We start from the raw sequence: 25,107 nt of genomic DNA, 5'->3' as shown, positions 1-25,107 counted from the left end.
GGAAAATCCTGCCTCCAGTTTCCTTGGTTATCTGCCTGATCATTGGGCTCTGAAGCCACCTGGCTTTGGTTGGGGTCTCATGGTCCCTCCACCTCTGTCTGCAGCCGTGAGGTGCACAGTGGTCAGATCCCAGCCTGGGCTGGGCTGAGCTGGGGACAGGACAGGCCCCTCTCTCCAGCCTGGAGGGCTCCCTTCACCAAAGCCCTCCTGGCCATGTGATTAACTCGTGCAAGTAAACTCAGACTCCTTGGAAGAGTCAGATGCTGAAGCTTCCTTTGCAAAACTCTGCACACATATTCTCAGTTCTTACAACATCTATACATGATTGCTTTTCATCTTCCCATTTTGCAGAGGAGGAAATCAATCTGAGGTTAACTCACTTGCTCACATACCCAGTGAGTCAAGGAACTGGTACTGGATTGGGTCCGTTTATTTCTGCCACATCATGAACGTTGGCTGAACTGCTGAAGGGAGGTGTGGCGCGTTGGGCTGGCTCAGTTAGACCCCCCGGACTGGCGATGTCTAGCCTGTTACTCAAATCCAGCCGGCTCCGGTTTTATACGAACCGTCATCAAAGGCCACTGTTAACAGGAGCCCACATCTTCCTTTGTGCATTTGAAAAAGTTCCATCTCAAAGCCATCACGTCCGTGCAGTGACCGTGGAAGAGTCAGTTGGAATTAAATCTGGAGCCAGGAACAGGAAGACAGGAGAGGAAGGTCATCTTTTGAAATGACAAAAAGGCGCTGTTTTCTCAGTCGGGGAGGCGCAGCTACAGTAGCGCCAACCGGGCTGCAAATTTTAATTCCAATCTCTGCAGCTGCTAATGGGCTTGTCGCATGGAGAACAGACACTAATTGACAAGCAACTAAATAAATAACGTGTAACATGAAAGCAAACACAGGCTTTAAAGGAGAAGAAAAAATAGCAAAAAGGATGAAATTAAAAATGCGGAGGCGGGGTGGGGCAGTGGCTGAAGGGTGTTTTCCGCCCTCCATTAAGGTGACATCAAAAGGCTTTTCACAATATTTGTTCTGTGGTGAAGATACAGTTTGGAAACATCCGGGCTCCTGCCTCCACGCGGCCGTGCTGGAGATCAGAGGCAGCATCCTGAGGAGAGAAGAGCAGATTATGCAAAAGGACCTGGAGAAGCACCCACAACGGCCGGAGGGATGACATGCCAGCCTCATGTCTTATGCGAGGACAGGCTGAGGCCCAGAGAGGGAACGTGGAACAACCGAGGTCACACAGCGGGCCCCTGGGAGGTGTGATCTCCAATGTGAGTTGAACCGTGTCCCCCAAAAAGCTACGCTGAAGTCCTGACCCCTAGTATCTCAGAGGGTGACCTTTTTGGACATAGAGTGGCTGCAGATGTAACTAGTTAAGACGAGGTCCTACCGGAGGAGGGTGGGCCCTTAACCCAAGTACCTGATGTCCTTATAAGAAGAGGAGGGAGATGGGGGCTGGAGGCAGACCCCAAATGAAGACATGGTGACAAACAGGATTCTACCCAGAGTCTTGGGTGGAGCCTGGTCCTGATGACACCTGGATTTTGGACATCTAACCTCCAGAATTGCAAGAGAAGACATTTCTGTCGTTTTAAGCCACCCAGTTGGTGGTATCTTGTTATAGTGGCCCTAGGAATAGCTCCAGCCCCCGGTGCCTGCAGTCACGCTCCCCACTCCTCCAGCTTAGAGTAGACACGTGTCCCCAAGTCCTAGGTCCCTCACCTGCTCTGAGACCCCCAGGCGTATTCCACCCAGTTAGTCCCCTGCTCATCATAGAGCTGTGTCATGTCATCTGACCCCTGATTTTAATTATGTCTGTGGTTCTTGCCACCTAGACTATAAGAACCTTCTCAAATCACAATTCAGTTTATTCAAGGACCTCCTGAGCTTCTTCACGAGATAGGCCTGAATCGCCCAGCCTCCCACGTGGTCACCCTCTGCCCTCATCTCTGCCCTTTACCCGTCTCTCCCTCCAGCCCAGCCACCCTGCTCCCTTGCTTTTTCCCTGAACGTGCTCGGTGTGCTCCCACCTCAGAGTTTGGGTGCCCCGGCTGCCCGGAATGCCCTTCCCCAGGCTCTGTGTGGATTACTGCCTCACCTCCTTGGTGCCCCTGCTCAGGTGTCCCCTTTCAATGACGCCTACGCTGACCCCTGTTTACGATCACAGCCTGCCCCCTGTGCTCCCGACCCCACTGAGCCGGCCTGCTGCCTTGTAATTTTTGTGCGTGTTGTTGTTTCTTTTCTATTTTCCCTTCTTGTCTGTAAACGCCATAAGAGCAGGGGCCTCATCTGCTTTGCTCATTTGAAAGCTGCTGGCACCTAGTAGACACTCAATAAATACTTGTTGGCTGAATGATGCTCCCCTGGGGAGACTGATATTTGGAGCTTTGAGAGCTTGCAGCATCGTAGGGGACCAACATAAGCTGACAATTCAACTCAGGCGCTACTCGCACCGATAGGTTGAATGGCCTGATGGAGAGGCGTGGGCAAGTCACGCTGGCCAGGCCTTCCCGAGGAGGTGTGGCCTAAGATGAGTAGGTGGGCGGTGCTAAGAGGGTTTCGTGGAGGGAACCCATGTGCAAAAGCATGGCGGCCGGGAACAGCATGGTGAGATCTGGTCCCCAAGCTGCCAGGGTAAGAGATGAAGTGAGGCTGTGGGTGACAGACACTGGGGTGGGAGGTGAGCTGGTGAGGGGGACGGGCAGCAGGGCTGGGGCCTGGAGGGCCTGGTATATCAGCCTGCCCGCACGTGGCTTCATCCTGGGGAAGGGGGTAGGGACAAGCAGGCAGGGACTTGTTATTCCTGGGTTTCAGAATGTCCACTTTTAGCCCACAGTGCTTGGGGTCACCTGATTGGAGGCAGTTCCCAGACGCATCAGGCTGGGCTATTTCCTTCCAGCTCTACCAGCCCATCTGTGCCAGCCAGACCCCCTCGGGCAGGGCCCCCCGCCAAGGTCCCCCCAATCAGAGCAATTTAGACCTGGAAGGAGATTTATTGTCTGTGTGACCGGCTGGGACGGGCAAGGGTGGAGCAGATCTGGGGAAGGAGCTGGAACCTGAGACTCACACATCTTAGCCTCTCCTTGTCTCTGTGGCTGACCCCTCCCTCCTGGGTGGGCTGGGGGTGGGGCACACGAACGCAGCTGTGTCCAGGCTCTCACCTTCTCAGCTCCTTAACCAGAGAGGAAAACTTTCTCCCTGCAGCTGCCGAGAGAAAAACAGCAGGGAAACCCCCGATTGGCTGGAATTGGGTGGGCCACCCTGGGCTCAGTACCCACAGCTGGGAGGAGGGTCCCGGAGGAAGGGAGCACCTCTCATTTGGGCTCCGGGCTAGCATGTGGGGTGGGGAGGCAGGATGGAAGTGTGGAGCAGACCCCTGTACAAGGGGTCGCATTACCAGGAGAAGGCAGGCAGTGTACCAGGCAGACTAAAGCTGGAATCGTGCAGGAGCCATCATGTCCGCATCCCCATCTCAATCATGGTCTTTAAGTCGAAATTTATAACCAGCCCCGTCTAGGTTCCAGGGCGAAGAGGGAGTGTTGCCAGATTGGGAGTTGGAGCCGGGATTGGAATCTTTTTTTCCAGCATGTCCTAGTAATGTCTCCTCTGTGAACCTCAGTTTCCTCACCTGTAAAATGGGGAGGACAGGCCTGGCTTCAGAAGGGTTTTTGTATGTTTTGTAAGACATGTACGCCGAAGCACTTTATAAACCCTGGATGGCTGGGCATCTGCAAGGCCAGAGCTCAAGGTCGCCCCTTCCATTGATCCTGGGACAGAGGGAGGGGTAAGTTAGTGGAAGGAGAGGCAGGGCCCTCATGAGAGGGCAAGTGGGACTCATTCATCTCTCCGCAGGGAGGAGACTGAGGCCCAGGAGAGAGAGCAGCTCATCCGAGGCCCCTGGCGCCCGCGCGTCTGGATCGGATACGGCCCCTCGAAGGGAGAGCCGGTGTGACAAATTGGCGCCTAGGCAAAAGCCTGGCATAAAACGAAATTGCTTATCAGAGAAATAATGCTAAAAGTAAAATAAATTAGACTTTGTCCTGACGTTGTAATTTTAAAAATTAATTAAGAATAAAAAGAAGATGCATCTCGAAGGAAGGGAGAAGTCTAATTTTGACAGACAGTAATTAATTCCCCTGTTCGGGGATTCATTAACGGCCTGAAGTACAAATTGCTCCTTTATAAGACCCGAAATTCCCAGGGGCCTTCTCAAGGCTCTGCCGAGGGGCCTGAGGGCCCTGAGGGCCCTGAGGGCCCGTCGGAGGGAGGCCACTTCTAGGGACCAGTGACTGGGACCCCCAAGACTAACTCCTGAATGCACTGCTCTGACTATTATGGGGGTGATGCCCGTGGGAAGTGGCTGTGGGGCTTGGGCCGGGCTCACGCCTGGGGTGGGCACCTCCTGCTGTGCGCTGGGGCGAGGCCTGGGGTCGGGTGCTGAGCGCCCACATGGAACTGGATGGAGCCTCTGCCCTCGGTGAGCTCACACTCAGATGGAGGAGGCAGACCCTCCTTATAACACGTGCTACAGGCTGTGCTGAGACTGGGGGAGGAGAGGGGGCTGGGGGACACGGAGGAGGGGGGAGGGCAGACCGGAACTGAGTCCTCACGGATTAGGAGGGGCTGTCCAAGGGGAGAAACAGCATGGGCTCTGGGAGCTGCCAGAAAGTGACTGGAAGGTGCTCAAGAGAGTGCAGGACGGTAGGGTGGCCTCTAAGGCCAGGCCTGTGCGCGTGGACTTTATCCGGAGGCAACGGGAAATCACTGAAGGGTCTACCACAGGGGAGGCTCTATCCAGCCTGCATTTTAGAGTGAGGCCACCACGCCTGAAGTCCCACCATTAGGCTTACTTCCTTGTATCCTGAGGCCTGACCTTCCAGATCTTCTGTGTCCATAGGGCACTTCTTTTTAAAAATAAATGTCAAGTTTGAAACACTCTAAAACCTACAGAAAAGTTGCAAACACAGCACAAAGAACTTCAGTGTGTATTTCCTACAAACACGGACACTCCTGCATGAGCAGGACACAACTGTCTTCATTACGTACTGCCTTGTAATGAATTACCCCCAGACTTAGCGGCTTACGACGACAAACATTTATTGTCTCGCAGGCACATCTTAGCCGGCTGCTTCTGGTTCAAGCCTTCTGGATGCTTTTGACCCGTGAGCTGTAGAAAAGCTGTCGGCCAGGGCTACATTCATCTTCAGACTTGACTTCTAAGCTCACTTAGCAGGGTGCTGGAGGGTTCAGGTCCTCAGGGGCTGTTGGACAGGGGGCCTCAGTTTATCACCACAACAGGAGGGCCTCTCTGGAGCGCTGCTCACAAGAGGGCAGCTTGGTTGCACCTGTTGGGTTATGAGAGAGAGAGAGGACCACAGTTGTTTTAAACCCTAATCTTGAAAGTGACAGCCCATCTCGTCTACCATATTCTCACTTGAAAGGAGGGGGTTGCACACGGAGTGAGCATAGGGAACGAGGATCCCTGGGGAACTTCTTAAAAGCTGCCGCCGTCACAATCAGGAAGTTCACCTCGATACATCCTACCATCGACCCTTCAGACCGCATCTAATTTCACCAAATGCCGCAATGCTGTCCTTCACAGTCAAAGAAACCAGCGTTAGGACCCTATGTGTCGCATTCAGTCTAAGAGCTGCCACTTCAATTTCCTTCAGCCTGGAACAGTTCCTCAGTCTCTCCGCAACTTTCATGACGACCTTGACATGTTTGAAGTTGTTTTCCAGAACGCCCCTCCATCTGGGTTTGTCTGATGGTTCCCAGTGATCACGTCCTGGGTGTGCGTTTTAAAAGGGATATCCCAGAATTGACACTGCATTTCCTTAGCTCACCCTTTTGGGAGGGGCAAGTTTCAATATGTTCTGTCACTGGCCGTGTTCATTGTGATCACTTGATCGCGGTGGAATCTGTAAGCTACAGTCACTGTAAGTCACTCACGGCAACAGTAGCTGTCACATTACTTCTTTTACCTTTGCAGTTAGTAATGATTTTGTTGGAGAGGTGCTTTGAAGCTATGTAAATATCCCTCATTAAACTTTCCCTTATTTATTTATATCACATTCATGTCTTTATTTATATTGTATTGACCACACGCAATCTTATTTTATTGAGCAGATTATGATCAGTTACTCTCATTACTTACACTGATGCTCATGCTGTCCAGGGCTGGCCAGCAGGAGCTCCTCCAAGCTGGCTCCCGTCTTTTTGGCAAGAACACTTCACTTTTTGGAACACTTTCTCTTCCCTTGTCTCACACAGCCCTCTGCAGCCCTGTGACTGGTGATGCCCATTGTGTGGTCCAGGGAGCCAAGGTTCTTTCGTCTCCTTCACTTTTGGCGTCAAGCCTCCCCCTTTGCCCATGCGCTTGCTGAAGCTCATCCCCAGAGCCCTGGAGGGAAAGGTCTGAGGAAGAAGAGGCCATGCACCCCGGCTCAGCACCTGTATCAGTGAAGCCCTGGGAAGCAGGCTGGCTTTCCTTCATGCTGTGTCCTGCAGATTGACTCCTGTTTGTGGGGCTCAGACAAGATCATCAGACCCAAGAGGGCCTTTGAAGATCATCTGGTCACATTCCCCTGCCTCGCATTCTCCAAAGCCCAGAGAGGGGAAGGTACTTGCCCAGAGACACACAGCATTTTAGTGGCAGTGTGGCAGCAAGACCCCAGACCTCCTCTTTTCTAGGCCAGACCCTGGAATAATGAGATGTAGTGAATGCGTCCAGCTGAACGGGGGCACCAGATGGTGAGAGAGATCGTGAATGTGGAGCCATGCTTCTCCTTCCTGGCCTGCAGGATGCGTGTTGGCTCCAGGATCTCTCTGATGGGTCTTCTCGGGCCCTCTAATCTCTTGTGTCCCCTCTCCTTGCAGAGGGGACAGATGTGGGGGGCCCTCAATTATGTAGCTGCAGACTCAGTAGGCACCTGATGCTCAAGGATTAGGGTTGAAGGCAGCCATGTGTTGGGGGGCGGTTAGAAAACCGCACATATACCTTCTGGGGCTGAGAGGGAGGGATTTATTTAAATAAGGAGCTTAGAGCTTTCTAGAAGGACACGGCTGAGAACCTCTATTTCCAGAGATACAAACGTGGGGAGATCAGTCAGGCAGAGCTGTCATGGCCTGGGTGAGGATCAGAAGCAAGGAGACCTGCAAAATAACACTGCTTTTGGGGAAGGGGGACTGTCTGGTGAGCAGGTGGCGGTGGCAGCCCTCAGGGCCCTCTGCCTGGCGTCCTCGATGTATTACTGTGAACCAACAGAACCTGCAAGACTAAACCCATCCGTCATGACAACGCATACAAATGAACAGACAAAAAAAAAAAAGTTAGGCTGAGTGGTCAGTAGTGAAAAGCCAGAAGATCTAAAATAGTCAATAATAGGGGCTTGATTAAACAGATTTTGGTTCCCTGGAGTATTATACTGGTAAAAAAATCTGTTTAAAGAATTTTTAATGGAATAGGGGTATGTGCACAGTATAATGATGAATGGAAAAAGCAGGGTGCAATATACGATGTGATTTCAGGAGTGTTAGAGAAACAGCGTGGAAGGAAAGTCCACCAAAATGTGAACAGGGTTTAGATCTGGATTGTGGGATTGTAGGTGACTTTTATTTCTTTCCTTATCTTTCTAGATTTTCTGCAATAAACGATATTACTTCTATTACTTACACTAAAAAATTACAGGAAACAACATTACTTTTAGAAGAAGAAAAAAACCGTAAAAGTTTACAAAGTGAACTCAACACGACATAATTTGTAAGTGATGCTGTGTCAGTATAAAGCCATTCGAGCCCTCTTAACAGGGTTTTTCCTACTGTCTCCAGAAGCACAGGTCACCTGAATTATACCCTGCTATCCTAAAAAGTCCCCTTTGCTCCTTCATGGGGATGGCATTTATAAAAGCACAGAAGAGTTAAAGAAAAGAGAAAAAAAAAAAAAAAAAAGGAACTAGCTGGAAGGACAGGAAAAGCAGGAAAAGGAGGGGCAGGAAGGGAGAGAGATGACAATTTCAGTTGAGTGATTTGATGGTCACCGGGTTCGTTTTTCCTCCCCAGTTGTTGGAAGGGGCTGCAGTGAATCCTTCACACTCTCTCACCCTTGTCCCCTGGGAACTTCAGCATACGTTTGTAGGGGGATTAGGGTAGAATTAGGGGTTCATTCTGTGGTCAGAGCACAGAACCAGTTTAACTGACCAACCCAGGGACAAAACCAATCATCGTAAAAAATGAAAACCTGATGTGGTTTATAAAGTACCTTCACATCCGTTATTTCACTATCTCGACAATCCCATTGTATCATTCTCTGGGCAACAGGAAAGCTGAGGTCAGGATGGCTGAGAACTGTGTCCAAGTTGCACAGCTCCCGGGTGGCAGGATTTGGGCTGATTTTTACCCTCACAGGCTGATGTTCTAGCCACTGAAAAACCGTCTGTGTCCCACCCTGAAAGCCTCAGGGTCATCACATGGGTTGTAGTTCTAACTGCTTTTCAATGTGGTGAACTCTGCTTCCTCCTGGAAGTCTCCCTGGGTTGGCACCACCCATCAGAACAGCACATGAGCCAAATGGCTGCCCACGGTCATTTATTTATTTAACAGCAAAAGGGGAATTCACTGGGTAAGATAACAGAAATCTGAAGGGTGATATAAGCTTCAGGCATGTCTAGGGACTTACTAATGTCTTTGTCCTGATTTGTTTCAGCTTGTTCTCGGACGCATGCCCAGCAGCAAGAAGATGGGCACAGACAGGCCCAGATTCACATTCCCCCAACTCGACAATTTCAGCTGAGAGTTGGTATCTTTCCCCCAAGAGTGCTGGCTAAAGTCCCAGGGGAGGTTTTGATTGGCCAGGTTGGGTCATGTGACCATCACCATGGGCAAAGGACAGACTGGCCCCAACCACACAAGTGGGTAATCCTGAAGGACAGACGGTATGGGAAACCAGACAAAAACACGTCTACCAGTAACTGAAGTATCTTAAGTATTGTAATTCTATTTCTTGACTTACTTCCTCTAGTCAATATCGATTTCATCTCTGCTAAGATGATCAAACTTACTTTACCCTTTTCCACCTCTCCTTTCCCTAATGAACTCTGTAGTGATAGTATTATTTTGAGTTCTTCTACTGATTGCCTATGTCACTTTTAATACTATATTAAGTCTCTATTGCTTTCTTTTTATTTATTTATTTATTTAGCGGTGGGGGAGGTAACCAGGTTTATTCTGTGTCCCCTGTGTGCCTCCCCTGCCGCCACCAATTCTTGTTAAATAATTATTCTTACCTGGTCAAGGTTCATAACCTTTACATTCTCTCTGTTAAGGACCATAATGGTCTTTCATGGTTTCTCTGCAGGTTGGTTCTAAAATTTTAAACCCAGTAAAGTACCATTTATACACTCTAGGCTATGGAAATGTTCACTGCAGAACCAGGTGATGTGATTAGATCTGTAGAGAAGAGAATGTAACCCTGTCTTGAAACCTTTGCTGCTCAGCTGGACTGTTCTAGACACCAGGGCCAGCGGATTCTCCTATAATTTGGTTTGTACTTTCCTCAGTCCTAACTTCTCCTGAGCTGCTATTATTTCCTGTGTCTACTCTTTTTTTCTTCCCTAGATTTCTTTGACATAAAATTGACTATTTTAATAAAAGTGTACAATTAAGTACATTCACAGTGTTATACATCCATTACCACTGTCTAGTTCCGGAACGCTCTCGTTACTTCAAAAGGAAACCCCGTACCCTTGAAGCAGTCACTTCTCATGCCTCCCTCCTACCAGCCCCTGGCAACTACTAATCTTTCTCTTTCTGTCGACTTGTTTATTGTGGATATTTGATGTAAATGGAATCATATAATATGTGGCTTTTTGCATCCGGCTTCTTTCACTTAATATAATGTTTTCATGGTTCATCTATGCGGTAGCACATGGCACTACTTCATTCCTTGTTCATGGCTGAATGATATTCCACTGTATGGCTTCACCATAGTTTGTTGATTTACCCATCAATTGATGGACATCTGGGTTGTTTCCACCTTTTAGCTACTGTGAACAGTGCTGCTGGGACCATTTGTGTACAATATCTATCTGAGTCCTGGTTTTCTAGTTTTTTTTTTTTTTTTTTTTTTTTTTTTGGATATATACCTAGGAGTGAAATTGCTGGGGCATCTGGTAATTCTATGTTTAAATTATTGATGAACTACCAAACTATTTTCCACAGTGGCTACACCAGTTTACAGTCCCACCAGCCATATATGAAGGGTCCAATTTCTTTAAGTCCTTTATCCTTGCCAAATCTTGTTTTGTTTTTTTTTTTCTCCTGGTTTTTGATGATAGCCATCCTACTTGGTGTGAGGTAGCAGTTCTGGTTTTGATTGGCATCTCCCTAATGACTCAGCATTTTTCCATGTATTTATTGGTCATTGTACATCTTCTTTGGGGTAATATCTATTCAAGTTCTTTGCGCATTTTTAAATTGGGTTGTTTGTCTTTCTGTTGTAAAAGATATTTTAAAAAATATTGTTATTTTGTTGTAGAAGCATCTAGATATACATGTTTTTAATTTGGGGGCAGAGTGGTAAATTCTAAGTTCTTGGGAATCATACAATATCTTTATTTTTCCCTCCCCCTATTTGATAGTTTGTATAGATTCTTGGGATAAAAACACTTTTCCTTGGAACTTGAAAGCAGTGACAGGCTGAATAATGGTCGCCCCAAATATCCAGGTCCTAATCCTCAGAGCCAGTGAATGTTACCTTGATGGCCAAAGGGACTTTGCTGATGTGATTAAGGCTATTGAGATGGGAAGATAATTCTGGATTATCCACACGAGCCCTAAATGTAACTACAAGTATCCTTCTAAGAGGGAGGCAGAGGGAGATTTGTCTACAGAGGAGGAAGGCAATGTGGCCACTGGAGCAAGATGCTATCTGCTGGCTTTGGAGATGAAGGAAGGGGCCCTGAGCCAAGGAATGTGAGGAGTGTGGCTCTAGAAGCCGGAAGAGGCAAGGCAAAGAAACAGGTCCTTCCTTAGGGCCTCTGGGGGGAGGACGGTCAGACGCCCTGACTTCCACCACGTGAAACTGATTTCAGACATCTGGCCTCCAGACTGTAAGAGAATAAATGCATCTGTGTTGTTTTAAGCCCTCAAGTCTGTGGTGGTTCGTTACAGCAGGCATAGGAAGCCAGCACAGAGGCCCGGCCGTGCCTGCAGCAGCCGGTGCGGGGAATAACATCAGTGGGTGCTGTGTTTTTGCCTTTGAAATTTTCTATCTGAGGAGTGTTGAGATCTCACCAGCAGGTGTCCCGGGTTCAGTCTCTTTCATGTAGCCGGCATGGCCTTGGTGCTCTCTGTTCTTTGAGGCCGCAGCTATCCCCGGCATCCAAACGCAGCCCCTTGACCTATCATCTGATGCTGTTCCTGGCCCTGGGGCCAGCGGGGGTATTTGCATTTGTGACAGGGAGCCTGGAACTTCTCTCCTGCAGTGACCGCTGCTGTCTCTGACCATGGTTTCCTCTGTCAATCTGTTGGTGCCTTGTCTTTTGACTTCAAACCTTCAAATAAACACAAAAGTAGAGAAAAGCCCAATGAGCCCCCATATGTCCATGATCTGGATTCAGCAGTTGTCAATATTTTTCTCTATTTGCTTCCCTCGCCCCCTCTTTGTTAAATCAGTGCTATTTCCCTTTTAAATCAGTGCTTCTCAATATTTCATGTGCTAAGAAATCACCTGGGGATCTTGTTACATTCCGGATTCTGATTTAGTAGGTCTGTGATGGGGCCTGAGAATTTGCATTTCTAACAAGTTCCCAGGTGAAGTGGCTGGTCCCCCAGGGCTGCACCCGAGGGGCAAATCCCAGACATCATTAATTTCACTCCTGTCTTCCTTAGTCTGTGCTGCAAAAATGCACAGAATCGGTGCACCTCTGAAATAATCAAACATGCACATGTATACCTGCTTGGTTTACATGTTGTTCTGTCCTAGCTCTTCTACTAAATTATGTCTGTTTCTTAAAGGCAGTGACAGCAGCCACGCTTCCCTGTGAATCTTGTAAGGAATGTCTTCTCCTGTCATTGCTCCCACAGGACCATCCCATTGACCTGGGAAGATTAAGAAATACTTCTCTTTATCGCTTTATCTGCGCTCCCACGTACACAGCAGCGTTATTCACAACAGCCAACATGTGGAAATAACCCAAATGTCCACTGACAGATGAATGGAAAAAGAAAATGTGGCATACACATAAAGCAAAATATTATTCAGCCTTAAAAAAGAAGGAAATCCTGCATTTTGCGACGTGGATGAACCAGGAAACATTACGCTAAATGAAATAAGCCAGTCACAGAGGAATAGAAACTTCATGATTCCACTATACGAAGTACTTGAAATAATCAAGTTCATAGAAGCAGAGAATAGAGTGGGGGTTACCAAGGGTTGAGGGGAGGGCGAGATGGGGAAACTGTTATTCCATTGGTACAAAGTTTCAGTCATGCAAGGTGAATCAATTCGAGAAATCTATACGACCTAGTGCCTATAGTTAACAATACCGTATTGTGCACTTAAAAGTTTTAGAGGTTAGCTATCATGTTAAGTGTTCTTACTACAAAAAAACAAAAACAGGCAAAAAAAAAAAAAACCCACAAAAAAAAAAAAAAAAAAACACACCCAACAAAACAAACGACACAAGGAGGCTTTTGGAGGTGGTGGATCTATTTATTATCTTCATTGCGGTGATGTATCATGGGTGCATGCGTACTCTTTCAAACTCATCAAATTGTATACATTAAATATGTGCAGTTTTTCAACCTGACTTCGGCTGTTTGAAAAAAAAAAAACAACGAACCTGTTTCCTCATGACTGCCCTGCCCCAGCCGCTGCTTATGTTCTGAGATAGAAGGCACCAGCGGAGGTGGTGGAGGGGGCGCGGCTTGGGCGATGTGGGCGGAGGGGGCGTGGCTTGGACGATGTGGGCGGAGGGGGCGTGGTTTAGGCAGGCGAGTGCCAGACACCGCTGTCAGGAGCCACTTCGTTTAGCTACTCTTGCTTTGACAGCTCCTGTGCTCTGGAACTGGCTGCTCTCAGTTTCCTCTCCGCACTGCCGAATCCGGGCTCCCCACTCCTTGATTGGTCTCTATTTCAACAGACAAAGCGAGGGCTCAGGAACAAAGCTGCAAGGAGATGAAATAATCTCCTGGGTACAGGCTGTGCAAATCCAGACCTGAGAAGGAACCGCCAGGGTCGCCCTTTCCCTTCCCTGAATGATTAGCGCTTTCAGATCCAGTGGTGCACCTGGAGGGCTCTGCCCTGTGGCAGCCCCGGAAGACAGCCCTGTCCCCCGCCGTTGCTGAGTTTCCACCTGGACTAGAGAGAAACATATTTCACGTTTCTCTGGACCAGTAGGTAGCAGGGAGCTCTCTGGCATTCTCTGCAGTGCTTGGAACCTCAACATGCTTAGGAAATACTTGGTGAATAAATGAGTGTGTGCTTTTATATTCTTCATCGAGAAATGGCTTGGGACCTCTGGGAAAAAAATTGCTAAATAATTGAATGAGAATATTGCTCGAAATTCAGAAGATGACTTGGATCTCTGAAGAGTGTTTTCCCTTGCTCCAGAAAAAGATTTTAGAATCTTGTGTGAGGACCCTCACGTGAATGCAAGGAGACTGAGGGTTTTTACAAAATTTGAGCAGAAAAGAGTAAGGAGAGGAAGCTGAGATGAACAGAGACCTGGATGAAATCTAAAGTGAGATGGATGAGGTAAGGGACATCTACAAGGGATCCGAAAGGCCACAGAATCATTATGATGTCCCTGGAAGCATTGACGGCTGGGCCGACTTGATGGAAAATCAAATCAGCAATGTGGAGGACAATCTTAGGAGGCTCCCTTAGAGATCAGAGGAAAAGGATAAACACAGAAAAGATGAGGGAACAGCAGCATGCTAGTGATTCTTGAGGAAGGAGATGGACAATTGGCACCAAGGCAGAATTTAAAGTCAGACTGTGCCGGTCATAAAGATCCCCTCCTTCCTGACCAAGCCAGTGGGTCACCTGTGCTGGGCAGATCCTGGATAACGTAATGAGTGACAAGGAAAAAGATGGAAGCAACTAACCTGCAAGGATCCCAGCAGGAAAAAGTGACATATCTAAGAGATGACCCAGCAAAGGGCAAGTCGGCTGGATTCAGACTTCCTCCAAAGCAATAAACCAGTGTCTACAGAGTTGTGGCCAAGTGATTTTCTATTCTCCCAAAGAATCTTATATGTAGAAAGGCAAACCCTTTCTGCATCTGTAAGGGAGGGCTAGTGAAGTCCTTCCTTGCAGAATTGTTAGAAGCTAAATGAAATATGCTTGGATTTACACTTAGAATGATGCCTGGCTGGGGGTTTTCATTCATTCTGGTTGGCTTTGGTGCTCTCATTAGCTCTCAATAAATGAAGATGCCAGCCTCACTGGGGCCATGTGGAGTTGGAGGCTTCTTGGACATCCCCAGATGTCCAGAGGGTTACTGGATCCCTGGGTTTGGAGCTCAAGAGAGAGGTGGAGATGGTAACCAAAGCAGAGGGGGCGCAGATTAAACCACCAAGAGTGTGTCTGGTGCAAGAAGAGGTTGCAGGAAGACCACCATTTTGATGGTGCGGAGGGCGACCTGGGGAGGGTCCGAGCCCAACCTCAGGTGTAACGTGGATTCTGTTCTTGGCTGTGGAGCCCAGCTGCCAGTCTATGCTCAGGTTGTTACTTGACCCACAACAAATGTCTCCTGTGGAAATACCTCTGCCAGATGACGAGGCTCAGGAACCACCCCAAATCCTTGCCCACTGCAGGTCGACCTCCCCCAGACCTACCCCTGTCCGGAGGGGAGGCTCGCCTCCTGGTGCCGGGGAAGGCCCTGGCCTTTATTTGGGGTCAATCCCCAATAATTCTTCTCTTGTCCATGAGAATGTCTTCCTGCTCCTTACAGATCCCGGCTGACTAATTGGGACTAGAACGTCCAGTGTTTGAAGATTGTATGATTAGCAAAATGTACAAATTTAATTTTGCCCAACTAGATTCAATTCTGCTCTAATCAGAGAGATGGAAAACTCCAGTGTAATAATGATGGGGAAAATGACTTTGTTTCTGGCCATTTAAATGCAAATACTTCCTGGGAGTCGGAGCTTCTGGTCTTGCCTTGCTGGGGCTGCAGGAAGGGCGAGGACTTGGTGGAGATTTGTTATCCTATCTTGATATGTCAATATCCACTTTTCTTGTAAGACCCACACGGGGCCTTTGAATGATGCCTCAGGCAGAGCTTGGAGCATGATGGCGAATCCTGTTATGGGAAGAACAGCTCTGAGCTGGCCCAGCTCTGCACTGTGCCAGCCCCTGTGGGTCCAAGGGTGAGGCCGAGTGCCCGCTGGCAGTGCTCTGGGCTGGGAAAGTCGCGCAAGGAGTGATGGCCAAGGTCAGCGGAGAGTGCCTTGACCCCCAGCCATGCTCCACACACCCTCTCTCTTTGTCTTGCTGTGTTCTCCACTAGGGATGACCTTTCTCCTCTACTCTGCCTGGTGACCTCTTAGTCATCCTTCAAAGCCAACTCAAAATGTCTCCTCTGAAGACCAAGCCATCTGTTCCTTGGGGCAAAGCAGGTCCCTCTGCTCTGTCTGTCCCATTGTGGCACAGCATCAGTACGCTCTTCGCCCACATCTGCTCTTCTCAAGGAAGCACTAGTCAGATCTGAACCCATTTCTGACCCTTCTAGCTGGGGCCAATCTCAATCTTAGAAGCAAACTGAGACAGACGCCATTCTACAGTGTCAGCCATGCTGGGGACCAAGGAGAGTCTCAGGCCAGCCCCTTTGTGTCATGTGATCATGATCCTTTCTGGCTGCAGGCCTGAGCAGGGGGCCCCGGGGGGATCTGCTAAGAGTGCTTTGATGGACATAAAGGCTTTGGCTATTAGAGAGGAGTGGGCTCCTTCCTTTGTGTTCAGGCCACTGAGAAAGGACAGGGAGACCAGGCCCATGGTGGACATGGTGTGTGTCTAGACCCCAGCCTGGCCTCTCGTGGGGTGTGAGTGGCAGCAGCAGTGGGGTAAAGACTGAGCCTGGGAGCCAGACGGCGGGTGTGAGCCCTAGTGCTGCCACTTCTGGGACTTCCTTAACATCTCTGGGTCTCAGTTTCTTCATCTGTAAGATGGGCTTTCCCCATAGGATTGCTGGAGGATTAAATGAAATACCCAGGTGAATCTCTTAGAACAGTACACAGGTCAGCACTCAGTCACGTTGGCCCTCGGCAGCAGGGATGTTTGGATTTATTTCTGGAGAGGGACTGGTGCCGGAAATGGAGGGAACAGTCTTCAGGAGGGATCGTGGGAGATTCTGTGTACAAACAGTGTTGCTTTGGGCCCGGACATGAGGTGTGCTCTGGAATTGGGGCAGACGCCAGGGCATGTGTTTGAGAGCAGGGGGAAGCCACTTTGCATCTTGAAACAGAATGGATGGACCCTCACAGAGCACTTACTCTCTGCAAAGTGCCTCATAAACCCTTTCTTACTGAAGTTGTGGTGTATGTATACAATGGAATACTACTCAGCCATAAAAAGGAATGAAGTAATGTTCTTGGTGGCAACATGAATGGACCTGGAGATTATCATACTAAGTGAAGAGTGTCAGACGAAGACAAATATCATATGATGTCACTTATATGTGGAATCTAAAAAAAAAAAAAGACACAAATGAACTTATTTACAAAACAGAAAGAAACTCACAGACATAGAAAACAAACTCATGGTTACCAGGTGGGAGAGGGAGAGGCAGGGATAAATTGGGAGTTTGGGATTAGCAGATATAAAATAGATAAACAACAAGGTCCTACTGTATAGCACAGGGAACTATATTCAATGGCTTGCAGTAACCTGTAATGAAAAAGTAAATGAAAAAGAATATACATACATATATATGTATACCTGAATCACTATGCTGTACACCAGAAACTAACGCAACATTCTAAATCAACTATACTTCAATTTGAAAAAAATGGGAGGAAAAAAAGATCAGTTTCAGGGGAAAAAAAAAAAACCTCTTTCTTACTACTTTTCACAAGAACCTCAGGATATCTCGATAGTGCCGAAGACCCATTTTGCAGAGTGGGAAACTCTGGAGACCTGATCATCAGCAGGGGTAGGGGGAGGGTGGACCTGGATGCTGGCGGAAGTCTGCCCAACTCCAGAGTGCCCCAGGCTTTATCTCTCCAAATCCTTGGTCTCGTTTCATGTTCCCAGGGGTCCTGACTGCTGGTGGGGTTCTGCTCATGTGCTGTTGAGGAGACTGGGGCGAGATATGGTCAGTGTCACTCAGTCCATAAGCTACAGGACCAGGATTTGTCCATAGGTCCCTGTTCTGTCTTCAAGGCTGCCAGGAGACTGTTTAAGGGGAAGGACCATGAGAGTGATGGGGACCCCTCCCTCCCACCCTGCCTGGGGACCCAGGAACCTAACTTGGGGTGACAGAAGCACGTACCTGGATAAGCATTAACCCCATTTAACGACCGTGTTGAAATCATCACCATGGCTCTATTGCTTTGTGCTTTTTGAAATTTAATGACCTATGAATGATACCAGATAATTTGCAAATTTGACATAATCAATGCCAGCCAATTCCATTCAATTATTTGTTAATAAACACCAGGACCCCTAGCTGGAGTTCTTTGCTTCCAAGTTTGAAATAAAAAGCTAGGAGGCTGAGGAGAAAGCAATACCTGAGTATTTATAACGAACTCCATTTTGACAGGCCTGGTGACACCCAAGGTTTACTTGCTGTTCATTTGCATTGTGAATTTTTTAAAAAAAAATAGTAATTATCTGCAAAAGGTCAAATATTTGATTTATCTATATAATTCAATTTCCCAAAGGCCTTTGGGATTCAAATGAACGCCCTTGTAATATCTTCATTGAAAAAGAAGATTAATTATGCTTACATGGAACTTAATTTGGCTTATCAGACCTTTAATATGGCTGTGATCGTGAATGCATTTAAATTTAGGATTACGCGTGTGATCCCGGACCCTTATTTGGGAGACTTTTAATATTTGTCATTATTTTTATGCATATCATTTTTCCCGCCTGCTCAGGAAAATTAAAATGTCGGTTCTGAAAGAAATAAACATTATGTATTGACATTGGTAATTATGTTTTGGTATTTAAGGATGCATAAAAAACTGCACACAGGACCTCAAATATAAATTTGCAGTTAATACCCACAGACGGAAACTGGAGTGCTTTGACTTGACTCACTAAATTGGAAACAGGCTCTCTCTGAGGTTGCCAGGGTTGAGGCACGTAGCTTTTATTGGCATTCAAGGATGCTCGAAGGTTTGAGGGGCCCCAGGAATGCTAGTTTTAGGGTCAAGAGGCCTGGGGTTTTTCTTTGTCACTAAAGGGCTGTGTGATGATGGTCAATCAAAAGCCCCTTTTGAGCCCCGGATTCCTATCTGTGAATGGTGATCATCTGCTTAGGGGTTCTTGTTCACTGGACTGTCAGTTCCTCAGTGGCAAGGAGAGATCTCGTTTAGAATTGAACCTCCAGATCTGTCAGCTCAGTGTCGGTTCCATATGGGTGATGTGTAGGGCTTTTACCTCTAATGAAGGTAGTGGGGTCTTGGAGATAGCAGGGATGGTGAATCAGAGTTTGGAGGTGTATCAGTTAGCCATTGCTACATAACAAATCATACCAGAACACAGGGGCTTAAAATGAGAACTGTTGATTATTTTTCAAGACTGCAGGTCATCTAGGCTATTCTGCTGATCTGGGCTGGACTGGCTAACCTTGGCTGGGCTTGTTGTGTATCTTGGGTCTACTGGCAAGTGGGCTGGGGGCTGGCTGGTCTAGGATGCCTTTGTGATACCTAGGCTAGTTCTTGTGGCAGAAAAGGGGTTTGAGGGAGGAGGCAGAACCATGCAAATGCTTTTTCAGCATCTGGTTTGCTACTGTCTCATTGGCTAAAGTAAGTGATCTGGCCACGCCCAGAGTCAGTGTGGGAGGGACCTACAAAAGGAGGGATACAGGGAGGCAGCAAAATTTGGGGGCCAGCAATGCCATCAGTCTATCACAGGCTCCATCTTGACCCTGCCACCTACTATCTATGTGGGCAGAGGCGTGTCTCAGTCTTTTCATCTGTCTCATCCAGCAGAGATGTGACGAGGTTTAAATGAGACAAATGTTTTTAAAATCTTTGGTACATGTGGCTGCCCAGGATTGCTTACGTGAAGATTCAAGGATAAATGCCCAGAGATGGGCATTGCAGGTGTAAGTGGAAAATCAGAAATGACCTAAATGCCCATCAGAAGGGGCCTCATTAAGTAAATCAGGGGACACCCAGGTAGTGGGGCACTTTTTGGCCCTTAAGCCAATAGATCAACATACTGGTGTGGGAGGCTGTCCACAACAGAGTGTGGAGAAGAAAGCGAGTTTCAGCATGACTTGCAGTGTGTGATGACGTTTCTGTGTGTGGGTGAAAGGTCAGCTATATGTTTATCCTGCTGTATAGGGAAATGTCTGGAAAACTTCGGTCCAAACTATAAGTAGTGGGATTGAATGCTTCTAGATGGCTTGAATTTTTATGATGAACGTGCATTACTGAGAATGCATACATTTTGGGAATGGAAAAAGAAAAAAATGGAGAAAAATTGTAGGCAAAAGCACAAGAAGTGTTGGCTTTTAGGTTCTAAGTTATCTGGATGATTGATAGATAATAGTGTCTAATAATAATAAGAATGATAGTATCTAATAAGAATGATAAACTAATGTAAATGTGGTAACAGCTACCAATTGTGAGGGACTAACTGTGTGCTGAGTACTTCACATCCTGAAAGGTAGGTGGATCCCCATCTTCCAGGTGAGGAACCAGAGCAGGAAAGTGACTGGTGAGAGCTGCTCCCCCAGGGTTGACTGCTGGATCCCTGCCCACAGAGAGGCCAGACCATGCTGGTTTGTAAAGCAGAGGCTCCGCATGCCCGGTCACCCACCGGAAATGCTGAGTGGCTTTTCCCAATACAGATTCCTGGGCCCCCACCCCATATCCAAGGAACCATCCTTCTTTTGAGAGGGGACCCGGGAGTCTGTATTTGAATGTGTATTTGCAGGGATTCTGGGGCAGTCAGCTGGCATCCAGGAACGCTGCCCTAATTCTCCTTATCTTGTTTGCTGGCTCAGCTGATCTTCACAACAGCCAGGGAAATGAGCAAAAGTTAGAGTGTGGCCATTACTGCCCATTTTACAGATGAGGAAACTGAGGCTCAGAGAAAGGAAGTCGCTTGCTCAGGGTCCTGGAGCTGGGATGGAAGCCTTGGCCTGACTCTAAGCCTATGTGCCCACCTCCCCAAGCCTATGTGCCCCTCCTCAGTGGATGGGCTGTTCTGTGAGGAAGGCCTTTCTGAGGGTGACAGGGAAGGAGAGAGATTCCTAGATGCTGGGAGCCATCTGGTAGCTTGTGGTGGCCAACCGCCTTCTTCTCCATGGCCCTGCTGTTGGAGCACACAGGGCAGAATCCCTGTGGCCCATCTCTCTGCTAGGTACTTGGGGCTGATGCCAAGTGTGGAGCTGTGGGAGGATTATTGGCCACATCCGTGATCCACTGGGGGAGGGGACCTGCCCTGGGGGGGTGGACACGACCCCTGAGATTCAGCCCAATAAAATGGGGGGGTGGGAACTGGTGGGCCCTCACTGGGCCACTTCGTCCTCCTTCCCTTCGTGGCGGCTGGAACTCTGATGGCTCTTCCTCTCTTCCTCTTAGTTTCTTGCTTCTTGGATTTTATTAGCAAATTTCAGGGGAATAGGTTTGCTGAGGAAATGATAAAAGGTGGTTGTAATCAGAGAGCTTTGGGCCGTGTATCATCGAGGATGTGGGTGCCCGAGGGGCAGGCTCCCCTGCCTTCTCGGCCTTCACAGCTGGTGGGAGCCAGCTGCTTGGGAGCGTGGGGCTGGGGACACAGGCTGTGCTCCCACACCTCGGAGGGAGTCTTCCTCCACCAGTGCCTCTGCCTGGGGTCTGGGGGCCAAGACACGGCCTGTTGGTTTCTTTCTCAGGACGAGGAGCCCCGCGATAGTAACTCTGGTCCCCTGCACTCCAGCAGGCCTCTTGTCTCCCCTCAGGCTCCAAACGATCTGTTCACAGTTATTTTATTTTTAGTTTTTGTAACAGTGTTGTTGAGATACACACCATACAATTTACCCATTTAAAGTGTACAATTCAGTGGTACAATTGGATGGTATTCACCGAGTCGTGCAACTGTCGCCCTGTCAATTTTCAAATAGTTTCATCTTCTCTAAAGAAAACCCATTACCCTCGAGCTGTCACTGTCCAACCCACCATCCCTCCCAGCCCTAGGTAACCACCAATCTCTGTTCTGACTTTCTAGGTTTTCCTCTTGTGGGCATTTTGTATGAATGGACTCATACAATAGTGGTCTATGCTCTTTCACTTAATACGTTTGCAAGTTTCGTCCATGGCAGGTGCCAGTATTTTTCCTTTTTATGGCTAAATAATATTCCATTTTTGGAAAAATGGATAAATATGCTGTCATTTATTTTATTTTATAAATATTTTTTCCTTCTTTTTCTTGCAAGGATTTACCAATCCCAAAATGCAAAGAATACTGTCAGATTAAAAACGAAAGTAAGAAATCATTTCTAAGAACTTTTCATCAGAAGAATAGCACAGAAATGGGAAAAATAATTGTACCAGGAATTCCATGACAGCTTTCTCTGTAATTTCCAAAATGAGAAATAACCTAAATGCCCAGAAATAGGGATCTGGCTAAATAAATTATGGCAATCTGTATGATGGAGTCCTGCGCAGTCATGTGGATTTATAGTCATTGACATGAAAAGGTTTCCATGACAAAGTCAATTATACAATCTCATTTTTATAAAATTACGCTTTCATTTCATGCTCATTTGAAAGAATGTTCACTAAAATGTTCACATGAACATTATCTCTGAAGGGCGGAATTTCAAGTAGCATGTTTGTATTTTTATTTTGGGGGAAAAAAAGAGTCAGGAGATTGGAACTCAGAGTAAATAAGTGTAGCAACATAAGATATCCCCAAGGGAATGTTTGTTCCCCTAAGTGTGTCCTGGGGAGTTATCTGCATTTGTGAAAAGGGCCTCAACATTGTCCCCACTCAGTGAGCACTAGAAAACCGATAGGGCTGGATGATCAGATTTATACCTGGCTCTGAGCTCCCCAGTGGCCAAAGCAAAGAGGGAAAGGGGCACCTATAACTTGTTTGTCATTGTCCAGAGGAGCCTATTCCTGAGAGAGGCTGAGAGAGCCTCTCCTCCTGGGCTTCTGGGAGAGGCTCCTTCCTGCTGTGATGGACAACACTCTCCACACATCCTCTCAGCACACAAGAGTTAGACTCCTAAGCACAGGCGTGAGGACAGTGAAGTGAGCCTACGAGGGGAGAGACAAGGCAGGGCAGTGTCTGATGTTTGGGTGTGTGTCGCAGGGGGCTTGGCAGGCTGCCTCCCTGCAGGGGAAGGGAGGGGGGTGTCCTCATGGGTATCTCCTCCTTCTCTTGCTCATCCTTATGAGAAAGGTGCCTTGTAGGTCTCATCACGGCCATTCTGCAGCTGAGGAGACGGAGAGGAGACATCAGCCGTCCGAGCTCATGGAGCTGAGTGCACAAAGCCTCCTCAGGGCTTCTGTCCCAGGGCCAGGGCTCTTGGGACTCCACACCCAGCCGTGCAAGGTGGAGCCCTGGTCCCAAGCAGCCCCGTCCCTGAGGCCCTGGCATGCTCACTCTGTTCTTTGAGGTCTTGGTCTTCTCCCTGCATTCGGCATCCTTCCTGCTGTGTGACCTTGGACAAGTTACTTAAACTCTCTGGGCCTCAGCTTCCTCATCTGGAAAGTGGGGATAACAGCAGTTCCTCCGCCATCGCTTCTGGGGAGAAGGAAATGAGTTAATAAACATGTAAGGTGCTGAGGGTCCTGCCTGGTCCACAGTAAACACCCCCCATCTTCCTGTATCTTGTTTAGTCCCCTCTCACTCATCCTCTTCTTTGCATCAACTGAATTTCTCTAACGTGCCCTTCTGAGGATGCCGTTTTCCCTTTCCTTCCAGGAAATCTGCTCATCGTAGCAGGATGTCTGTGCCCTTGGGCCCAGCTGGTCTCCCCGGTGTCCCCCCTCCCCACTCCTGCCCTCCCCTTCTCTGCTCCATCCTCCATCAGTTTCCACAACTAAGCTCCTTCCTTTCTCACCTGTCCTCTGCTTGGCCCTCTCTCTCTGCTGCTCTCATCCGACACAGAGTTGGAGCTCAGAGTTCCAGGCTCGACCCGTCACTCACTGGCTCCGATGGTCACTCTCCATCATTTGGGGCTAATGTGTGAGACCCGACCTCTGTGTGATGCAGGACCGAGCAAGGCACCAACCCCCGTAATGGAAATTAACCACAATGCGCTCTGAAGCTCTCCGCTATCTCATTGCCTAATCTATGGGCTACGCTATGCTGGAGTTATTACCTCCATTCTACACCTGAGAAAACAGGCTCAGAGAGGGCGAGTGACATCCAGGAAGAGGAAGGAGCAGGTGCAAACCCAGGTCTGTGGCCTCCTTCTACTGTGAGGAGCTGGAGTGATGGGGAGGGCGTGGCGAGGAGGGAGCACTTCTGCTGGGCTCCCAAGTCTGGGGAAGGTTTGGACATGGTGGGGAGGTTAGCCGGGGCTTTTGGGTGGAGGGACAGCCTGGGCAGAGGCATATGGGGGGAAACTGAGGGATATAAGGAGAGCTCTAGGCTCTGGGCCTCGCTGAGCCTGAGTGTGGAGGCTGGGCAGGCAGGTCGGACTAGATCCTGGGAAGCCTTGGAAACCAGACCAAGGACTGAACTTGATCCCATCAATGCCAAGGAGCTGGTGAAGGCTTTTGAACTTCACTCCAGAGGGGGATGAATCAGGGGGCTGGGAGGCCACTGAGCTGTCTGCAGCCACATCCCGGCTAGACTGGTGAGTGACAGCAAGCTGAAGGGAGGGGACCCCCCTCCCTTTGTCCTCTGCCTGACCTTGGCGGGGTTCTCTGAGATACAGTCCAGTTTGCCCCGTGGTCTCTGCCTCAGAGGTGGCAGCTGGTGGCTGGCCTCCCTGAGAACATCAGGGCTGCTGTAGGGAGGGCCGGGTTGGGAGGGTGGGATGGGGGCTGGAGGTGGGGGTTGGGGGCTGGGGGATGCTCTAGGAGGGAGGAGTGGCTGCAGCCTCTGACTTCCACAGGGGGTCAGTGTAGCATTAAAATTCCTCCCGACTGCGCTGCCCCGTACATGCTGCCTAGCGGAGGCCCCTGGGTTCAGGAATCTGGGTCAGCTGGTTATTTTTGGAACCCCCGGTGGGCAGGCACTGGGCCAGGTGGGCTGGGGGATGCAGAGCCACTTGAGAATCAATTTTCTTTGTTTGTTTGTTTTCTTTTTTGTGTTGATTTTAGAATTTCAGAAGGAACTTACCTCAAGCTGCGTTTCTGTAAACTGGAGAGGACCACACTCTTCCCTCTCTGGTGAGTTGGCAGCTACACTTGTCTGAGCCACCTTCTGCCTCTGCCTATTGTCACCTGGGAAGGTGGGGTCCACCTGGAGGGCAGTTCTATACAAATCACAGATTCCAGAGCCCGAGGGAGTCTCAGAGATGACCTAGATCTCCAATGATCCTGCACATTTTACAACTTTCTGCTTGGGTATTGAGAGAGTTGAACCTGAGACCAGAGAGGTGCTCTGAGGTGTCCAAAGTTTTGCAGGGAGTTAGTGGCAGAGCCAGGGTAGAATCTTGGTCTCCTAACCCCCACCTGGCTCTGATTTCAGTAGAACCAACCCGGGATGTGATGTCATCAGTAAAGAAGGCTCAGCTGTCATTTAGGGAGCATTTCCCATCCACTTTCTCAGCTGGTGCTCAGCGAACTTGCAAGGGTGGGCACTGCCCCTCCATCTCACAGGTGTGGAGACTGAGACCCAGAAAGGTGGAGGTCAGGTTCCCCGATCTCAGGCTTGGATTCTGCAGAGTGCCGGTGTTCCCCAGATTCGACATTAGAAACTCTCAGGGTGCAGAGCCCCACCCCGAGCCCCACCCTGAGCCCCACCTCCAGGGA

Source organism: Camelus bactrianus, chromosome 4, assembly GCF_048773025.1.
Source record: "Camelus bactrianus isolate YW-2024 breed Bactrian camel chromosome 4, ASM4877302v1, whole genome shotgun sequence".
NCBI lineage: Eukaryota > Metazoa > Chordata > Mammalia > Artiodactyla > Camelidae > Camelus > Camelus bactrianus.
The sequence above is the reverse complement of the archived record's forward strand: the minus strand, read 5'-3'. Positions refer to the sequence as shown.